Genomic DNA, 19,400 nt, shown 5'->3' on the forward strand with positions numbered 1-19,400 from the left:
GGCAGAAGTGTTGGCAAGCTTGCTCCCTGCATCTCAGCTCACTGTTTTTCACATGGCTCGTTCTAACAGTTTCTCTTTTTGAATAAAGAAAACAGACGCACATCGCTGGAGTGAAAGAAAAACACAACACAAAAATATTTTTAACTTGCAGGTTTCAGTCCTGCCGCAGACCACAGAATTGAATTAAAAATAAATCACTTATTGAGATGCATTTTCTCAGCATTAGCCCGCCCATCAAGCCGTCACTGTTCCTTGGGCTATGTCGGTTGCGAAGCACCCTGGGACATCCTGAGAACGTGAAAGGTGCTATGCAAATGCAAGTCTGCTCTATCCCCCAACACTTGTTCAGAGCCCATCGGCAAACCCAAGGGGCAGGATTCGCCGTCGGCCAACACCGGAATTGGGATACGCGATTGGGTGGAGAATCTGTGCGGCACAGTAGCACAGTGGTTTTCATTGTTGCTTCACAGCGCCAGGGTCCCAGGTTCAATTCCTGGCTGGGTCACTATCTGTGCGGAGTCTACACGTTCTCCCCGTGTCTGCATGGGTGCTCCGGTTTCCTCCCACAAGTCCCAAAAGATGTGCTGTTAGGGAATTTGGACATTCTGAATTCTCCCTCAGTGTAACCGAACAGGTGCCGGAATGTGGCGACTGGGGGCTTTTCACAGTACCTTCATTGCAGTGTTAATGTAAGACTACTTGTGACAATAAATATTATTAAAATCGGTTCCGACGCCAAAATTGTGGCGGGTGCTGATTTCACACCAATCGCAATTCTGCATCACTTCAACAGCGGGGTCAATGCTTTCCAGAACGCATATACAGTAAATGCCATTGGCATATCATGAGCATGCCGCATGCCCAACTCGGTATTCCCCAGGGCCTCCGCGATTCTCCACCTCAGCTGGGGCAAATTTCCGATGGTGAGGTCCCACTTGTGTTTTTAAAAAGGGAGAGAGAGGAGGTACGACACAGAGAGGCGTGGTCTGCCAGGCCGGACACTGACTAGGCTTGCTGGGTGGGTTGATGGGGGCAGCGATGGGGGCGGGTGGGAGGGGGGGTGGGGGGGGGGGAGTAGGGGGTGAGGGTTGCTGCCAAAGACGGGAGATGGGTGATGGGGGAATGGGGCGTGTGGCCGGGGTGATCCCCCCACTGGACTGGGGAGGTGTCCGGGCATGGACTGCCATTGCCGCAGCTTGCAAGGCAGCAATCTTGTTGCACACCCCACTGACCACCCAAATTGGCGTTGGTTCTGCAGAATGACACTGGCCGTATAAGTGCCCCCATTTCCCCAACCCTGCACTCCTCCTTCTGCCATACCACCCCCAACCTGGCCACCACCTGGTGGCAAGGCTTCAGGTGGCCCACCTAAGGATAAAGCCCACTGCAGCCCTTACGGGGGCACCGGATGGATTCTATGGAGCATACCGCTGGCGAGGGCAGCAGCAGCTGATGGCAACCATGGCAGCAGAAACGGGCACCAGGTTCAGAGGCCCTCATAGTGCCGGGCACCGGCGGGGCCAGGGGTGCAGGAATGGGAGGGGAGACATGTGAGGGCAGAGTCCAGAGTGCTAACGAGGGGCAGCATGTACCCCATTGGACCTGGTTGGCGGGGGGTACGCACCATTCTAACATGTCGGCCTTTCATCCCCTGAAAACAACGGATATTGGAATTAAACCAGTAATGGTGGCCTTCCTCCTCGTTGCCGCAGCCCTGGGGGATGTCCTGCGGCTGGACAAGCTGCAGCTGCTCGAGGAGGATGAAGCTGCAGCAGCGGAGCCTGTCGCAGAGGATCAGGAGGCAGCCGCCAAGATGGAGTGCAGGCCGCCCAACAGGTCGAGCTGGAGGAGGAAGTGGTGCGAAGGAGGCGTCGCTTGAGGCCTCATGTGTACCGGCAGCACCTGTCATTCGATGACCTGCCAGACCAGACATGCGTTGACGACTACGGCAGACATGAGTAACAGTGTGATGCACAATCAATTACTCGTGAGACAAGGAGAGTCATACTAATCGGCTTTAATCAGCTACAACTGTACCCAGCAGCTCCGATACAGAAAGTGAGGGCTGCTGGGACGGCATGGGTTCTTATACCCCGCCTCTCAGGGCGGAACTACGTACGTTGGCCAATGGTAGACTCCTAGGTCTGGCCAATTCATGTCGCCGCCATCGAAGACATGCTCCGGGTCCAGGGGGTGATCGATGGGATCCATGTCGTCCTACGAGCATGTGCAGATAACAGGTCACTCTACATAAACAGAAAGGAGTTCCACTCAACGAACATGCTGCTGGTGTGTGACCATCAGATGCGCACCATGTGGGGCAGCATGGTGGCGCAGTGGTTGTCATTGCTCCCTCACAGCGCCGAGGTCCCAAGTTCGATCCCGGCACTGGGTCATTGTACGTGTGGAGTTTGCACATTCTCCCCGTGACTGCGTTGGTTTCGCCCCCACAACTCAAAAGATGTGCACGTTAAGTGGATTGGCCAGGCTAAATTGCCCCTTAATTGGGAAATAATGAATTGGGTTCTCTAAATTCTTTGAAGAAAAAGATGCACATCATGCACATCTACGCCCGATACCTGGGCAGTGTGCACGACACCTTCACCCTGGCACACTCAATGAATCCCAACCTCTTTGAGACATCCCACCCCCGCGCCTCTAGGCAACAGGGGTGATCCACTGCAGTCATGGCTGATGACGCCTATCTGAAGGCCACAGACCGACCCAGAGACCCTCTACGACAATGGCCATGCAGCGACCAGGGGCGTGATTGAGCAGTGCTTCGGCCTCCTGAAGATGTGGTTCAGGTGCCTGGACCTCTCTGGAGGGGCCTGCCAGTATGACGCTGGAAGGGTCACCCCCATCGTGGTGGCCTGCTTTGAATGCACCTTCAAGTCCTGGAGTGAGACTCGAACCTGGAGCTTCTGGCTTGGAGGCAAGGACATCAACAACTGCACCATGAGACCTCACCTGATTGAAGTATTTGGTTTTATCGTGAGTTGAATATTGGTTCCAATCATTCTAATTTTGTTATAATTTTATTTTAATTGATGCCAATATTTTTCAGCTCCTTCCCTCCCCAAACCTTTGGCCCTACCAATACTATGATGCCCCTCCTGACCCTTAGACCCCTCAACCCTGCGACTCTACCCTGGCGCTCCGATTTTCCTTCGACCCTCCAAAGCATCCCCTCACCCTTTGACTTCCCCCCAAACCTGACCTGAGCCTACCCAGTTGGCAGCCTACCCTCTCTATCACCCGGCCCATCCTAGCCATTTACCTCACTAACACTCACTCAGTGAGAAGCTATTTAAAAGCTCCCAAACTTTTCAATGTGTTAGTGTCTGAAGACTTACCAGTGCCATTAGACGTGGCATGAATTGACTTCCCTCAACGATCATCCCCTACCAAGAAGAACTCCCAGAATAGGTAAACTCTGCATTTCTGGCCTAGCCCAGAGTCTGGACCAGAAACACGGAGCTCTGGTGCCGGATTGTAGGAGCAGAGTGCCAATCTGACGTTGGTTGCCAATCTTCCAAAGATTCGGCCCATGGTCAGTGGGCTGGTTTAAGCTCAGGGGCTGGTTTAGCTCAGTGGGCTAGACAACTGGTTTGTAATGCAGAACAAGGCCAGCAGCGCGGGTTCAATTCCCATACCAGTTTACCCGAACAGGCACCGGAATGTGGCCACTAGGGGCTTTTCACAGTAACTTTATACTTGTGACAATAAAAAATTATTATTATTATTAGTTGGATGAAACCATTAACCCTACCACCCTCTTGTGTGAATATGGAAGTTCCCTTGTCACTAACTATAGAGTAGCGGGGAGCTCCCATGTGATACAGATGTGAAAAGTTGGTGCTGCTGCTCTCTTCACAGATGTTGCCAGAACTGCTGCGTTTTTCCAGCATTTTCATATTTTAGTTTTATATTAACTAAGGCCGGTCCATTTTATCATAACACCAAGGTCAACTTATAAAATTGGCGAACTCAAAGCAGTAGCATTGTTAAGTCAGTAAATGTAAGGAACTCGGCATATTCTGATATTTCCAAATCTTTCCTAGTGATACTGTGACTGGCTTTTGCTATGGATAGAATATATCCAATGTGATTAATGGCTTTTTAATAATTGAAAGAATTTAGAGTAAAAGTTATTATAACAAGCCTACTGATGCAATACCTTGTAGGAATTAAGCAATAGGAATGAATTTCCCAATGTTGATTTGTACTCCAATTTGTGAAGCAAGCCTTTTTCCATTACATTCTGACTAGACACAGGGAAAAAGTTGCAGCTGTTGTACTCAGTGGAACATGTAAAAATGTAAAAGGTTTTTCAAAAAAGGTGTAAACTTAGTGTGGATACAGTGAGTATCTTTCTGCTCTGATTTTAACCCAGATGTGTTTCATTCCCAGAAGACAAAAGGACAGTAAAATCAGTGGCGTGTACATTAGTTGTATTTTTGTTTTAATAGCTTGACAGTAAGAAGAGTAGACCATTCCCCTCCTCAAGATGTTGAATTGGATCCTGGCTGATCTGAATCTTAACCCCCGGAACCCTCCTTGATCTGTAAACATTAATGCCCTTCCATAACAAAGATTCTATCAATTCCAGTTCTGAAATTTTCAGTTCCACAGTTTTTTTTCCTGGGACAAAGTTCAAGGCTTCCTTTTTGTGTAAAGAAATGTTTCAGGAAGATGTCAAAAATTATATGAGCATGAACACTAGCGGGAAAAGAGGGAAGAGAACGACCTATTAGCCTGTGTATATAATAGAATTGAGGCAGAGGTTAACAGAAGTAAGGAAATTTAAAAGAAACAATTAGGTCTAATAAGCGTATAAAATTCCACAGATCAATAAAGTGTACATTGTAATTAAAATCGAAAGCTACAATTATACTCACTACGCTCATCAGCGCTGTTTTAATATTGGACTGGATTCTCCGTTTCCACAGCCTTGTGTCTATCGGCAGCGCGTCGTTCGCTGGCAGCAGGACTCTTTACTCCTGCCACTTGTCAATGGGATTTCCCATTGAAGCCACCCCACGCCGCTGGGAAACCCGCCAGCGGGAGGGTGCTGCCAATGGGAACAGGGAATCCCAATGGTCGGAAAATTCCGGCTATTGTGTCTCTTTGCTGCAGAGGTTGCTCAGTGAGGAGAGCCTGAGACTTGGATATTTAAACATGGTGCTGCACCATGCAGGTAGGCTGCTTACTTACAGAGTGGTGTTCTATGCTGTTCTCTCAAGAATCTATTACGAGGTGATTTTGTGCATCATGATCACTATTCCCCAGTCCCAAATTAATCCTTCCCCTGCTGAGCATCTTTGCATCACACTAGCATGCAGGAAAATTTCACAACATCCACCTTTTTTTTCTTCAAAAGATTCCCACTCTTCCAACGGAGTACTACAATACAGTTTTCTACTAGTTGTCCCTGCTCCCCCAGCTGAAGTCTCTGACTTTATAAATTCAGACTGTCTTGAGGTTTGACAATTCTTCTCCATCTGAGACTTTACAATTGAAGGAATGGTAGTAGTTCTCTGGCACTTCTGCTCCTTGGTTACCTCCATTTGATTCACTTTTTCCACTCCTTCGAGCTGCTTTTCTTTTTTTTAACAACTTGCCTATTGTTTTTCGGATACTGTAGGTTTGTCCCATTCCTTCCGAAGGGAATGTGCACTCTGGTCATTCCTAGAGTGGACTTGAATTTTATTTTCCTGTGGTGTCCTCCTTGTCCTTGGTGGATGGGGACTTGCCGCAAATATAACCTTCATTTCCATGTGTTTCACTCATTTGCTGTTTTATTTTCAAATCCTTTTCCAAGCTCTGTTCATTCAGCTCCACTCTTTCTTCTTCCGGCTTCTTGAGCTCCAGTGTCGGATTTACATTTTCCGTACTTACTTCTGTCAAATCTTTCTGTGTCTGCAATGAAACATTGTCCTCGTTCTTCATTTTGTTTTCACCGTTGGCCAGTCTGTCTCTGAACATAGAACATAGAACATACAGTGCAGAAGGAGGCCATTCAGCCCATCGAGTCTGCACCGACCCCCTTAAGCACTCACTTCCACCCTATCCCCGTAACCCAATAACCCCTCCTCACCTTTTTTGGTCACTAAGGGCAATTTAGCATGGCCAATCCACCTAACCTGCACGTCTTTGGACTGTGGGAGGAAACCGGAGCACCCGGAGGAAACCCACACAGACACGGGGAGAACGTGCAGACTCCGCACAGACAGTGACCCAGCAGGGAATTGAACCTGGGACCATGGCTTTGATAAGCAACAGTGCTAACCATTTGTGCTGCCCTCTGGTGAAGTCTTGATTTGTTTCAGTTGCGTGATTATGCTACTCTTGGCTTCATTATCAGTTCATGGAAAGTTCTGCGGCTTTTCCTTTCTCTTTTTCACCAAAACTTTTCTTCAGCTCTTCATTTTGCTCCTTGTAGCTTTCAGCCTCCTCCTGGAATAGGGAACATTGCTGAGTCCTCTCTGCCAACTGATTCTTCACTTTGTTCAGAGTGACAGTTGACTCATTTTGCTTCTCTTCATAATCTTCCAGAGGGATAAACCTCAACCGAAGAAATTATTGTAACATGTGAAGGTATTTCAATGGGTTTCCCTTTTCTTTGTGAAGTTTGCTTGCTTCACCTTGAGGTTTCCTGTAAATCAGTAGCGTCTCCTTGCGTGACTTCTGGTGTGCTTCCATTCTGCTGTTTAAGGCAGTCTTCATTTATTCATGTTGATGAGTGGTCATGCGTTCCTTTTGTATTGGATCTTGAAAGAAGATTAACCATTCTTTCAATATTTTCGCATTGCCCTCACTCCAGGGTTTTTTTTTGCTCTCTCGCTCTCTAGGGGCCTTCTATATCCTACCTCTGGGGTTTCTTTTTGCCTTTGGCTAAGTTTCCCTCATTCTTTGGGGCCTCTTGTTCCCTCAGCAGAGTTGTCTTCTCGCTGGAACTGCTGTCCACGGTTCTTTTCTTTTTTCTTTGTGATGAATGATATTTGTATGCACATGTACCTTTAATGCGTAGGCCCCTTTAAGACCCCCAGGGAACTGTATATAAGGTTACGTTCAGTAGGCAGCGTGCAGTGAACACACTTCTCGGCCGCTGTCTGGTTCTCTGGTAATTAAAGCCTTTAAATTATCAATCTTCTCTCCTGAGTCGTAATTGAGGGTATCTCAATTTAATTACCAAAACACATCAAGATGGACAGCGGTCTAAAGCCGGAGAAGCTCAATTTGGGCGCTCGGTCGCCGGAGGCCACTGAAATTTTTTAATACTGGCTCCGCGGAGTGCTTTGAGGCCTATCTGAATTCCTCAGAGACTGAAGTTGACGGACCTCGCAAGCTGAGCTTACGACATGCCCGGGTGGGCCACCGACTATCCTCCATGATCCAGAAAGCTACGATGTACGAAACGGCGGTCGAAATCTTACCGAAGCACTTCGTAAAGCCGATAAGCGAGGTACACGCCAGACATTTGCTCTCGACCTACCACCTGCGCTCCGGGGAAACGCTAGATGAATACTTGGAGAGACTCACCGCGCTCGCCAGGAACTGCGACCATAAAGAGGTGACGGCAGAAGTCCACCTGAACTTACATATTTGTGATGCTTTCGTGTCCGGTATCCGATCCACGTACATCCGGCAGCGGCCCCTAGAAGACGGAGCGAAGGATCTCCAAGGCACGATAACGCTCGCCTCTTCCCTGGAAGCGGCCCACCATAATCTCTGCGCGTACTCCGCGGACCTTACGAACCCCTCTCGATCCCCTCCAGACTCGGCCACTCTACAGGCCTGCGCCGCGCAGCGACCCGCTCACACCGGGGGCCTCCCATGCCATTTCTGTGGGCAAGGTCAGCACTCACGCCAGCGTTGCCCGGCCCCCTCCGCTACCTGCGGCGAATGAGGAAAGAAGGGGAACTTCGCAAAGTTCTGCCTGGCTGGGCCCAAAGGCCAGAAACAAAAGTCACATCAGGCCCAGAAATCGAACTCCCGGGACCACAGGCCCCGCAGCTCGGCGCGCGGCGGCCGGACACGTCTACTTCCGACGCGTCATCGGCCCCATGCGAGTCATGGGGGCGGCCATCCTGAAAACCCAAAACGTGCGACCGACGGCGGCGGCCATTTTGCGAGTCCGATTCAACCGAGGACTCTGACTGCCCGCAACTAGGAGCGATCACGCTCGATCAATCTCGGCCGAAGCACCTGCGAACCTCAATGATGCACGTTCAAATCAACGACCGTGACACCCCCTGCCTTTTTGATTCCGGGAGCACGGAGAGTTTTATCCATCCAGACATGGTAAGATGCTGCTCCCTGCGCACCTATCCCGCCTCCCAAACTATCACCCTCGCATCTGGGTCTCATTCGGTCCAAATCACGGGGTATTGTGTCGCGAACCTCGCTATTCTAGGCACCAAATACACCCGTTTTAAACTTTATGTCCTCACTCACCTCTGCGCCCCCCTGCTGCTCGGTCTGGACTTTCAGTGTAGCCACCGAAGCCTGACACTGAGGTTCGACGGACCCCTGCCCCCGTTCACGGTATGTAGTCTGGCGACACTCAAAGTTGCACCACCCCCCCCTCTTCGCGAACCTCACTCCTGACTGTAAGCCCGTCGCCACCAGGAGTTGGCGGTACAGTGCCCAAGACATGACTTTCATCAAGTCAGAGGTTCAGCGGTTACTAAAAGACCCAGTGGGTCATAGAGGCTAGCAACAGCCCTTGGAGGGCACAGTACTGGTAGTCCACTCCGGAGAAAAACAACGTATGGTGGTGGACTATAGTCAGACCATAAACCGCTTTACGCAACTCGATGCGTACCCACTCCCCAGCATAGTCCAGCAAATCAACATCTGACATGTGGGAGGCTTTCAAGTGTCAGTTGAAAGGAATTCAGGACCGGCATGTTCCTGTCAGGAAGAAGGATAAATACGGCAATTTTTGGGAACCTTGGATAACGAGAGATATTGTAAGCCTCGTCAAAAAGAAAAAGGAGGCATTTGTCAGTGCTAAAAGGCTGGGAACAGACGAAGCCTGGGTGGAATATAAGGAAAGTAGGAAGGAACTTAAGCAAGGAGTCAGGAGGGCTAGAAGGGGTCATGAAAAGTCATTGGCAAATAGGGTTAAGGAAAATCCCAAGGCTTTTTACACGTATATAAAAAGCAAGAGGGTAGTCAGGGAAAGGGTTGGCCCACTGAAGGATAGGCAAGGTAATCTATGTGTGGAGCCAGAGGAAATGGGCGAGGTACTAAATGAATACTTTGCATCAGTATTCACCAAAGAGAAGAAATTGGTAGATGTTGAGTCTGGAGAAGGGTGTGTAGATAGCCTGGGTCACATTGAGTTCCAAAAAGACGAGGTGTTGGGTGTCTTAAAAAATATTAAGGTAGATAAGTCCCCAGGGCCTGATGGGATCTACCCCAGAATACTGAAGGAGGCTGGAGAGGAAATTGCTGAGGCCTTGACAGAAATCTTTGGATCCTCACTGTCTTCAGGTGATGTCCCGGAGGACTGGAGAATAGCCAATGTTGTTCCTCTGTTTAAGAAGGGTAGCAAAGATAATCCAGGGAACTACAGGCCGATGAGCCTTACTTCACTGGTAGGGAAATTACTGGAGAGAATTCTTCGAGACAGGATCTACTCCCATTTGGAAGCAAATGGACGTATTAGTGAGAGGCAGCATGGTTTTGTGAAGGGGAGGTCGTGTCTCACTAACTTGATAGAGTTTTTCGAGGAGGTCACTAAGATGATTGATGCAGATAGGGCAGTAGATGGTGTCTATATGGACTTCAGTAAGGCCTTTGACAAGGTCCCTCATGGTAGACTAGTACAAAAGGTGAAGTCACAAGGGATCAGGGGTGAGCTGGCAAGGTGGCTACAGAACTTGCTAGGTCATAGAAGGCAGAGAGTAGCAATGGAAGGATGCTTTTCTAATTGGAGGGCTGTGACCAGTGGTGTTCCACAGGGATCAGTGCTGGGACCTTTGCTCTTTGTAGTATATATAAATGATTTGGAGGAAAATGTAATTGGTCTGATTAGCAAGTTTGCAGACGACACAAAGGTTAGTGGAATTGCGGATAGCGATGAGGACTGTCAGAGGATACAGCAGGATTTAGATTGTTTGGAGACTTGGTCGGAGAGATGGCAGATGGAGTTTAATCCGGACAAATGTGAGGTAATGCATTTTGGAGGGTCTAATGCAGGTAGGGAATATACAGTGAATGGTAGAACCCTCAAGAGTATTGAAAGTCAAAGAGATCTAGGAGTACAGGTCCACAGGTCACTGAAAGGGGCAACACAGGTGGAGAAGGTAGTCAAGAAGGCATACGGCATGCTTGCCTTCATTGGCCGGGGCATTGAGTATAAGAATTGGCACGTCATGTTGCAGCTGTTTAGAACCTTAGTTAGGCCACACTTGGAGTACAGTGTTCAATTCTGGTCGCCACACTACCAGAAGGTTGTGGAGCCTTTAGAGAGGGTGCAGAAGAGATTTACCAGAATGTTGCCTGGTATGGAGGGCATTAGCTATGAGGAGCGGTTGAATAAACTCGGTTTGTTCTCACTGGAACGAAGGAGGTTGAGGGGCGACCTGATAGAGGTCTACAAAATTATGAGGGGCATAGACAGAGTGGATAGTCAGAGGCTTTTCCCCGGGGTAGAGGGGTCAATTACTAGGGGGCATAGGTTTAAGGTGAGAGGGGCAAGGTTTAGAGTAGATGTACGAGGCAAGTTTTTTACACAGAGGGTAGTGGGTGCCTGGAACTCGCTACCGGAGGAGGTGGTGGAAGCAGCGACGATAGTGACATTTAAGGGGCATCTTGACAAAACCATGAATAGGATGGGAATAGAGGGATACGGACCCAGGAAGTGTAGAAGATTGTAGTTTAGTCGGGCAGCATGGTCGGCACGGGCTTGGAGGGCCGAAGGGCCTGTTCCTGTGCTGTACATTTCTTTGTTGTTCTTTGTTGTTCATAGCAGAAATGGTGAACCAAATCACCCAGTATCGAGTATTCTCCACGGTCGACCTAAAATCTGCCTATCATCAACTCCCTATCCACCCAGAGGACCGCCCCTATACGACGTTGGAAGCAGCCGGTTGGCTCTTCCACTTCTTCAGGGTCCCTTTCGGTGTCACAAACGGAGTCTCCGTTTTCCAAAGGGCGATGGATCAAGTGGTGGACCAGTCTGGCTTACAGGCTACATACCCGTACTTGGACAACGCCACCATCTGCGGCCATGATCAGCAGGACCATGACGAAAACCTGAGGAAGTTCCTCCAGACCGCTCGGGCCCTCAATCTGACATACAATAAAGAGAAATGCGTGTTCCACACCCCAGCTAGCCATCCTCAGCTACGTCGTGGAAAACGGGGTCCTAGGCCCAGACCCCGACCGCATGCACCCCCTTAAGGAACTTCCCCTCCCCCGTAGCCTCAAGGCACTCACACGGTGCCTGGGGCTCTTTTACTATTATGCCCAGTGGGTCCCCAGATATGCGGTCCACTCATTAAAACCACGGTTTTTCCCCTGACGGCTGAGGCTCAGTCGGCCTTCAGTCACATCAAGGTCAATATCATCAAGGCCGCCATGCACGCGGTGGACGAAACCATTCCCTTCCAGGTAGAAAGCGATGCATCAGGCATCGCCCTGGCTGCTACCCGCAACCAGGCGGGCAGACCAGTAGCGTTCTTCTCCCGAACCCTCACCGCCTCGGAAATTCGACACTCTGCAGTCGAGAAGGAGGCACAAGCCATAGTGGAGGCCGTGCAGCATTGGAGGCACTACCTAGCTGGTAGGAGGTTCGCCCTCGTCACCGACCAACGGGTCGCCTTTATGTTCGATAACGCACAACGGGGCAAAATAAAGAATGATAAAATTCTGAAGTGGAGGATCGAACTCTCCACCTACACGTACGATATTACATATCGTCCGGGGAAGCTCAACGAGTCCCCAGATGCCCTGTTGCGCGGCACGTGCGCCAACACACAAAAAGACCGCCTGAGGGCCATCCACGATGACCTCTGCCACCCGAGGGTAACCCGGCTTGCCCATTTCATCAGGTTCCGCAACCTACATTACTCCACCGAGGACGTTAAGGCCATGAACAAGGCTTGCCAGATCTGTGCGGAGTGAAACTGCACTTTTATCAACCAGACAAGGCCCGCCTGGTAAAGGCCTCTGGGCCCTTTGAGCGACTAAGCGTGGACTTCAAAGGGCCCCTCCCGTCCACCAACCACAACAGTTATTTCCTCACTGTCATCGATGAATTCTCCCGCTTCCCCTTTGCTATCCTCTGCCCCGATATACCCTCGGCCTCTGTAATCAAGGCACTACACAGCATCTTCACGCTGTTTGGTTTCCCCGCTTATATCCACAGCGACCGGGGTACATCGTTCATGAGCGATGAGCTGCGTCGATATCTGCTCAACCAGGGCATCGCCTCGAGCAGAACGACCAGCTATAACCTGCGGGGAAACGGGCAGGTGGAGAGGGAGAACGCAACAGTTTGGAAGGCTGTCCTTCGAGCCCTACGGTCAAGAAGTCTCCCAATCACTCGCTGGCAGGGGTTCTATCCGATGCCCTACACTCCATTAGGTTGCTCCTCTGTACGGCCATGAACGAGACCCCTCACAACCGTTTGTTTGCCTTCCCCAGGAAGTCCACCTCTGGGGGCTCGCTTCCACGTTGGCTGACAACTCCAGGACCAGTTCTACTCCGGAGGCACTGGAGGAGTCATAAGACAGATCCACTGGTCGAGAGGGTCCAACTACTACACGCAAACCCTCCATACGCCTACGTCGAGCACCCCGACGGCAGGCAGGACACCGTTTCCCTGCGAGACCTGGCACCCGCTGGCTCGCCCACCGACACCCCCCTTCTACCGACGCTCCCCTCCCCGCACTGGCTGTCGACTCCGACAGCGCCCCCCCCCCCCCCATAGCGCCCCCCCTCCCCCCAGCCGGCGCCGGCATCAATCACCCTAGTCACCCTGGATACCACCCCTGCCCCAACGCGGGCAAAGGCTCAGACAACCGTGCTCCCGGATATATCACCACCGAGGATGACCATATCCACCGCACCACCATCGGAGCTGAGAAGGTCGACACGGGCAATCAGACCACCCAAAAGACTGAACTTATAATGCCACTTCACCCCCGATGGACTATGCGTTTTTTTAAACAGGGGGTGAATGTGATGAATGATATCTGTATACACATGTACCTTTAATGCGTAGGACCCTTTAAGACCGGGTTTGGAACACTGGGGGACTCCGCCTCCGGCTCCGCCCCCAGGGAACTGTATATAAGGTTACGTTCAGTAGGCAGCCTGCAGTGAGCACACTTCTCGGCAGCTGTCTGATTCTCTGGTAATTAAAGCCTTTAAATTATCAATCTTCTCTCCTGAGTCGTAATTGAGGGTATCTCATTCTTGTATTTACCAGCTTAAAATTTCAGTGCCTCTTTAAGACTGAATTTAGGAACCATTTTGTTTCACACAGACTAGTTGCCGGAGTATAGTCAGATTCCCTCTTTTTTTAGATCCTCTTGCTGGGCAGATGAAAGATCTTTGCAACAAATCCATCAATGAAGGTACAGAGTGTTCCAGCTCCTGTACTACACTGGGCTTGGTACTTGGTTATGCCCCTGCTTTAGTTTGAGACTAAGGACGTGATGTTACAGGCACGCTGGGCTTGAGCGAGAGCGGGAGAGGCCAAAATCGAGAAAAGCGCTCAGCGTCGATTGATTTGGGATCTAACCGGTCTGCTTCCGTTGGCGTTATCAGGATCCCGCCATGGCATGGCAAAAAACTAATAATCACCACTGAAGGCAAATTTCCATACAATTAATGGGAACAACCTTTTATCTTATGGCCTCCCCTGATCTAACCGCCTCCCCAGCAGGTGGTCACGCTGGCGCCAATCAGTACATCTTTTAAAAACATGAAGCTGGCGCAATGGTTGCTGCAGGAATCCAAGGAGGTGAGGAAGATCTTCTTTACCAGGCAATGAGCCCGGGAAAACTGGGGCTGCTGCCCCGGTGCTCAGGGAGTGGGAGTGCGCTGCCATCGGTGCGGGTGTGTGTGTGTGGGGGGGGGTGTAGGTACACCCCATGGCTGAGGGGGTCTCAGCGCCAGCGGGTCTGTGTGTACCCATTACGGGGCACCCCCAGCCCCTGCCTGTCTGTCCCACTGACCACCCATAACTCCCACTGATCATGGATTCCTCTGGCCACGTGCCTGAAGGCTATCGCTAATAGGGAATTGGCAATCATAGTTAAGTGAGCACTTCACAGCTCTCAAGTGCGTTTCCATTAGTAGGCAGGCCATTTAGCATGTGAGAGTTATTGCTGGGCATCCCAATCAGACCGTGATGCCTGGACACTGTGCCTGAACCCTGCAGGAAGCAACGCCACGGATATGGCAGCCAACGTCCAAGCATCCAGTGACTGCACCCCAGTACCAGGGACATTTCCACAACCAGAGGGTGAGTGTGTGCACCGGGGAGGGGACTAGTCCCTGGTCCAGGTAACGTTACGTGTGGGTGCCTGGGGTACAGAGTCCAGAGTCTGGTGACCAGGGCCCCCCGCTGCAGCTGGGACCACCATGTCAGGGGCTGGAGCAGGAGAGTGGGGTGGTCCGCATTGCGGAGGAAAGTGCTAGGGGTGTCATATTTCTTGGGTACAACATTTTTTAATGCTGTACATATGTGTCCCCTGCTGCCCCTAGCCCCATTCTCCTGCACCACCCCCTCCCTCCTCAAACCACCTCCCCGCCCATACCCACACCGTACCCTCCCCACTTCCCCCTTCACCTCCCTACCTCACTTCCCCGCCCAGTGCCTTCTCAGTGATCCTCGACATGTTTAGCCTTCCTTGTTGTACCACTGCATCTACATGTGTCCCCAGGATGCACATCAGATGTGGAAGCAGCCTGCTGCCTACTGCAGCCCGTGGCCTTCGATGGGTCCAGAGGGCCCCGCCCACCTGCTGGTGGCACATGCCCACCGTGCCACCCTATTCTGGGTGCTGACTCCAAGATGCGCTGCTGCCAGGGGGGTGGAACTCAGGGAAGCTGGTGGCTGCCATTGCCACTCCATAGGGTAGCTCAAGGTCGGCACCACCTCGGGACGGAGGGGCAGCTGGATTGAGCCTGCGTCATCTGGCTCTGCCAGCCTTGACGGCTCCCCAATGACTGCAGCATGGTGTCGATGACCTCGGCGATGCTCCTCAGTGACTGAGTCAAGCTCTGGAGTGCATCGGCAAAGCCCACCTGAGATTGGGGTATGATTGACAGTGCCTCATACACTCTGGGACACTTCCACCAGAGAGGCAGACTTGCTGCTGAGGCGTGGAGCCATGGCCGTCACTAACTGCGCAATGCCTTGGACACCTCCACTCATGCTGCCGACATTGTGAATCAGGCTCTCCACTGCGGTCGCCACCCTAGCAGTGTTGGCCTCGGTGCCACGCATTGTCAGCATCATCTCCTGTGCCGGTAGGTGGCATTGCTGGACATGGGTGAGCCTGGGCATGGTATGGTGCTGGGCGGGACGGTGCCAGGAGCATCGTTTTTTGGGGGGGCAGGGTGGCGTGAGGGGCCGGTGCCAACCCACCCGTGTGGTCCTGTAGGTCGTTGATCTTCTTACGCTGGAGGTCGTGTATCTGCTTACAGCACTGGGTGCCTGTTCCTGGTGACCCTCCCCGAGCTAACGGCCGCTGCCAGGCAGCACTGGCTGCCCTCTGGCTGTCCCTCTGAGCCCCTCCGGGGAAGAGGACATCCCATCTCCACTTGGCAACGTCCAATAATCTGGCCAGATCGGCATTCCCAAATCGTGGGGTTCGTCTCCTCAGTGACATGGCTGGGAGTTGTGTGGGGTTTGCTCTGCAGGATCAGAGAGCTGGTGGGTGCGTTGCGGTGAATCAGCCGGCGGGACCATCATTTGCGGCGTGAAGTCCATGGGGCCTCATTAAGTGGACCAATTAGCGATTGATACCAGTGACGGCCTCACTGGGTTGAGCGTCGGGAAGCTCGCGGTAGTATCCGCTTGCTACCACACTTCAAAATCTTTCCATTAAATCGTGCCCAAAATGGGCTTTCCTTGTTTTACAATGAGAGTGTTCAAAACCACTTCCCTTTGGTTTAGAGTACTTCTTAAAATTAAGATTTCCAAAATGCTTAGATGGGTTGTATTCAAATTGTGATACAACACAGGAACCTCTTTTCAAGCCTGCTCTGCAAGTTTTTGTATTCAACTTGATCACCTTATTTTCCTGCAGGTTTTTTCTCTGCTCTACATGCCCTTTTTTAATAGGTTATTTTTTTCAACTGCAGCTGTCCTTTAGCTTCTGCCAGCTACTGAGCCTGTGAGACTGCCATCTATTCCACAATGTAAGTACAGCTCCTTTTTTGAAAATTGTTTGCTCACCGTCCCGTGAACTATGTCACTCAGGTTTTTGTAATTTTTTGTGGTGAAGCACCTTGAACTTATTCTTCAGATTTTCTTCTTAGGTCCACGTTACTTTAGTCTGGCTTCAGTTTTTCATACCTTGCAATACTGTTCTAGCTTCATGCATTTAATTGCAACCTTTCGTATCACTATAGAACACCATGTTGGATTATAGTACTACCACCGTCAATAATCATCACTGTATACTATGTTATGGTATTATTATGGGCCAGGATTTAGAGAACACCAAAGTATATCATGGAGTTCACTTGACCTACAACTTTTAATAGATTTTGGTTATGGGGAGCACAAGGGCCCACTTTCCTTGTGTGATGCAACAGAGATCTAAAGTATTTTTAAACAAAACAATGTTTATTCTATGAATCCAGTTAACATTTTATAAACACACAGTAAACATCTTATCAACTACCAACGCTGATACCCCTTCCCAAAGATACAGTACTCTATACGTAACCCTTAGTAACTTTCTTAACAACATCCATAAGACAAACACCCTGGCAGGGGTTCTCCAATCCCGTGCCGGGTCGGAGAATAATCGGGGGGGGGGCCCAAATCCCACCACACCGCTCCAACGCCAGGCTGCCGACAGGCTGAGTGCCCGCCGAGTCCCACCAGCGCCGTTTGTGTATGGTCCTACCCGGCGAGACCTCGGCGATCTGGCTGCGGGGGCGGTCCTGGTGGGGGGACGGGGGGAGCCGACTCCGGGGGGTTTCACGATGGCCAGGCCCACAATTGGGACAACCGATTGGTGGGCAGGCTCATTCCAGGCGGGGCCTATGTTCCTCCGCGCCGGGCCCCTGTGGGGCTCGCCATGTTGCCCGCAGGCCGGCGCGGAGACAGACGTGGCGCACATGCACTGACCCACGCCGGCCGTGGAGGGCCGGCTTTCACCTCCGGAGCAGCGGACAGCACTCCGCCACAGTTCTAGCCTCCTAGGAAGGAGTGAATGCCTGCGTCTGGAAGTCCATTGATGCAGCGTCGCTCGCGCCGGTTTTGACACCGGCGTCAACACTTGGCCCGGCCCCTTTTTTCCCTACAAAAACAGTAGGTTTGCATTCCTGACAGAAATAGGTATTACTTTGAAATTATCCAAGAGATCTCGAGGCATTCTTTAGCATGCAGAGAGAGAGACCAAAATACACCTTCTGGGTTTGGATGCAGCTCACCAACTGAAAACCGGATGTAAAACTCAGAGCCTCAAAGCTTCCAGCTCAAAATGAAAGTAAAAAGCAGAGCCAGAGCCCAGCTCCACCCACACAATGACATCACTGCAGTCACTTGAGAAGAGAAACATTTCTTAAAGTGACATTCCCATGACAATATTGTACTTTATCTGATGTGATATCTTGTTGGATCTCCTTGAACATTGCCCACGATGTACAGAGTCACATGGAAATAGACTCTGCAGAGAACAGTCTAGAGCAATACTCTATAAGTAAGCAGACCACCTGCATGGAAGCTCTCCATACATGACCACACCTTGGATTTGTAACACATAACTCTGCAAGACCTCGTTATCGAGACATCACTGTGCACCATATTAGAACATGATTAGCAGCAGAGGAACCCCGTGAAAGATATTAGATCAGAGATAGTATGTAACCAGAACAGTACATCATACTGTGGGTAGTTATATTCTCCAGTCACGTGTTTCTCGGCAGCGTGCCGTTCACTGGCAGTGGGGTTCTCTACTCCCGCCACTTGTCAATGTGATTTCCCATTGAAGCCACCCCACACCGCCGGGAAAGCCGTGGGAAAACAGTGAATACCAATGGCTGGAGAATTCTGACCACAAAGGGTGCGATTCAACAGAAAAAAAATCTATGTTCGTTTTTGGGCACGTTTTGTGCCTTGCTTCTCAGCGGCTGCAGCACGGAGAAAAGCCCTGCTTAATAACAGCACATTGCTGGGGGTTTTTTGGCCTCAGAGAGTTTCTCTTTGCCAAGTCATTTCCTGCTGGTGAGTCACCAGCCTCACCAACCTCGGGGAAGCCCCCAGGAATATTGCGTCCACCTGGTAAGGCCCCCTGGGCCTGATCCCTGGCAGAGCCAACCTGGCACCAGGGCACCCTGGCACTGCCAGGTGACACTGCCAGAGTGTCAGGCTGGCAGTGCCAAGGTGCCTGGGCATGAGAGGGAGTGCCAGGGTGCCATCCTGCCCTGTCCCCGGACACCTGTGGGTCTCTAATACCTGGGAGACCCTCCCAAGTGACATTATAACTGGTCCATGTTTCGACGAGGTCTCCCAGGTTCGGTCATTAGGTCCCAAGCTCCGGAGAATCCCGCGAATGTATATTTCAATTAGCCCAATGGCTCATTTAAACATGCAGATCTGGATCATGACCAGTCAGGGTGAGATCCTCGCGATGTCTCACAAGGTTTTGTTAAATCTTGCTAGGTTTTTCGAGCGTCGCAAATATCGCAAGAGTCCTCTTGAGAGATTAAACGGTCTCACCGACACCAATTCAGGCATGACAAGACCGCTAAATTGCACCAAAAGTTTGAGTTTGTAAAGTATATTTTTCAAAAAGGGCATTTAATGCTTAATTTGATTTAATGAATGTGTGATTACTGGTGGCTGAATTTTGAAAGGAGCCAATCACTTGATGAATCTCACTGAGTTTGGACACTGGATATAATAACCCTTAAGCCCACTGAGATCCTGATACTCCATGTCGAAGGACTCAAATGGGCATTGCAATGTCTCAGTTGTAGACTGGGTGGTCACGTGAATGTTGGGATGATGCGGGTACAAATGGGGTCACGTGTTGGTAGCACGGGTGTTCTCCCAGAGCATGGGCAGACACAGCATGTAAGAGTCTTTCAGTTACTGTTAACTAACATCTCTTGTTAATCTCTGGTCGCCAGTTATTGGAAGCAAATGCTTCTCGACCAGTGTTACGAGAGGGAGTGTTTCTGACATCTAT

This window comes from Scyliorhinus torazame, chromosome 1 (genome assembly GCF_047496885.1).
Source record: "Scyliorhinus torazame isolate Kashiwa2021f chromosome 1, sScyTor2.1, whole genome shotgun sequence".
NCBI lineage: Eukaryota > Metazoa > Chordata > Chondrichthyes > Carcharhiniformes > Scyliorhinidae > Scyliorhinus > Scyliorhinus torazame.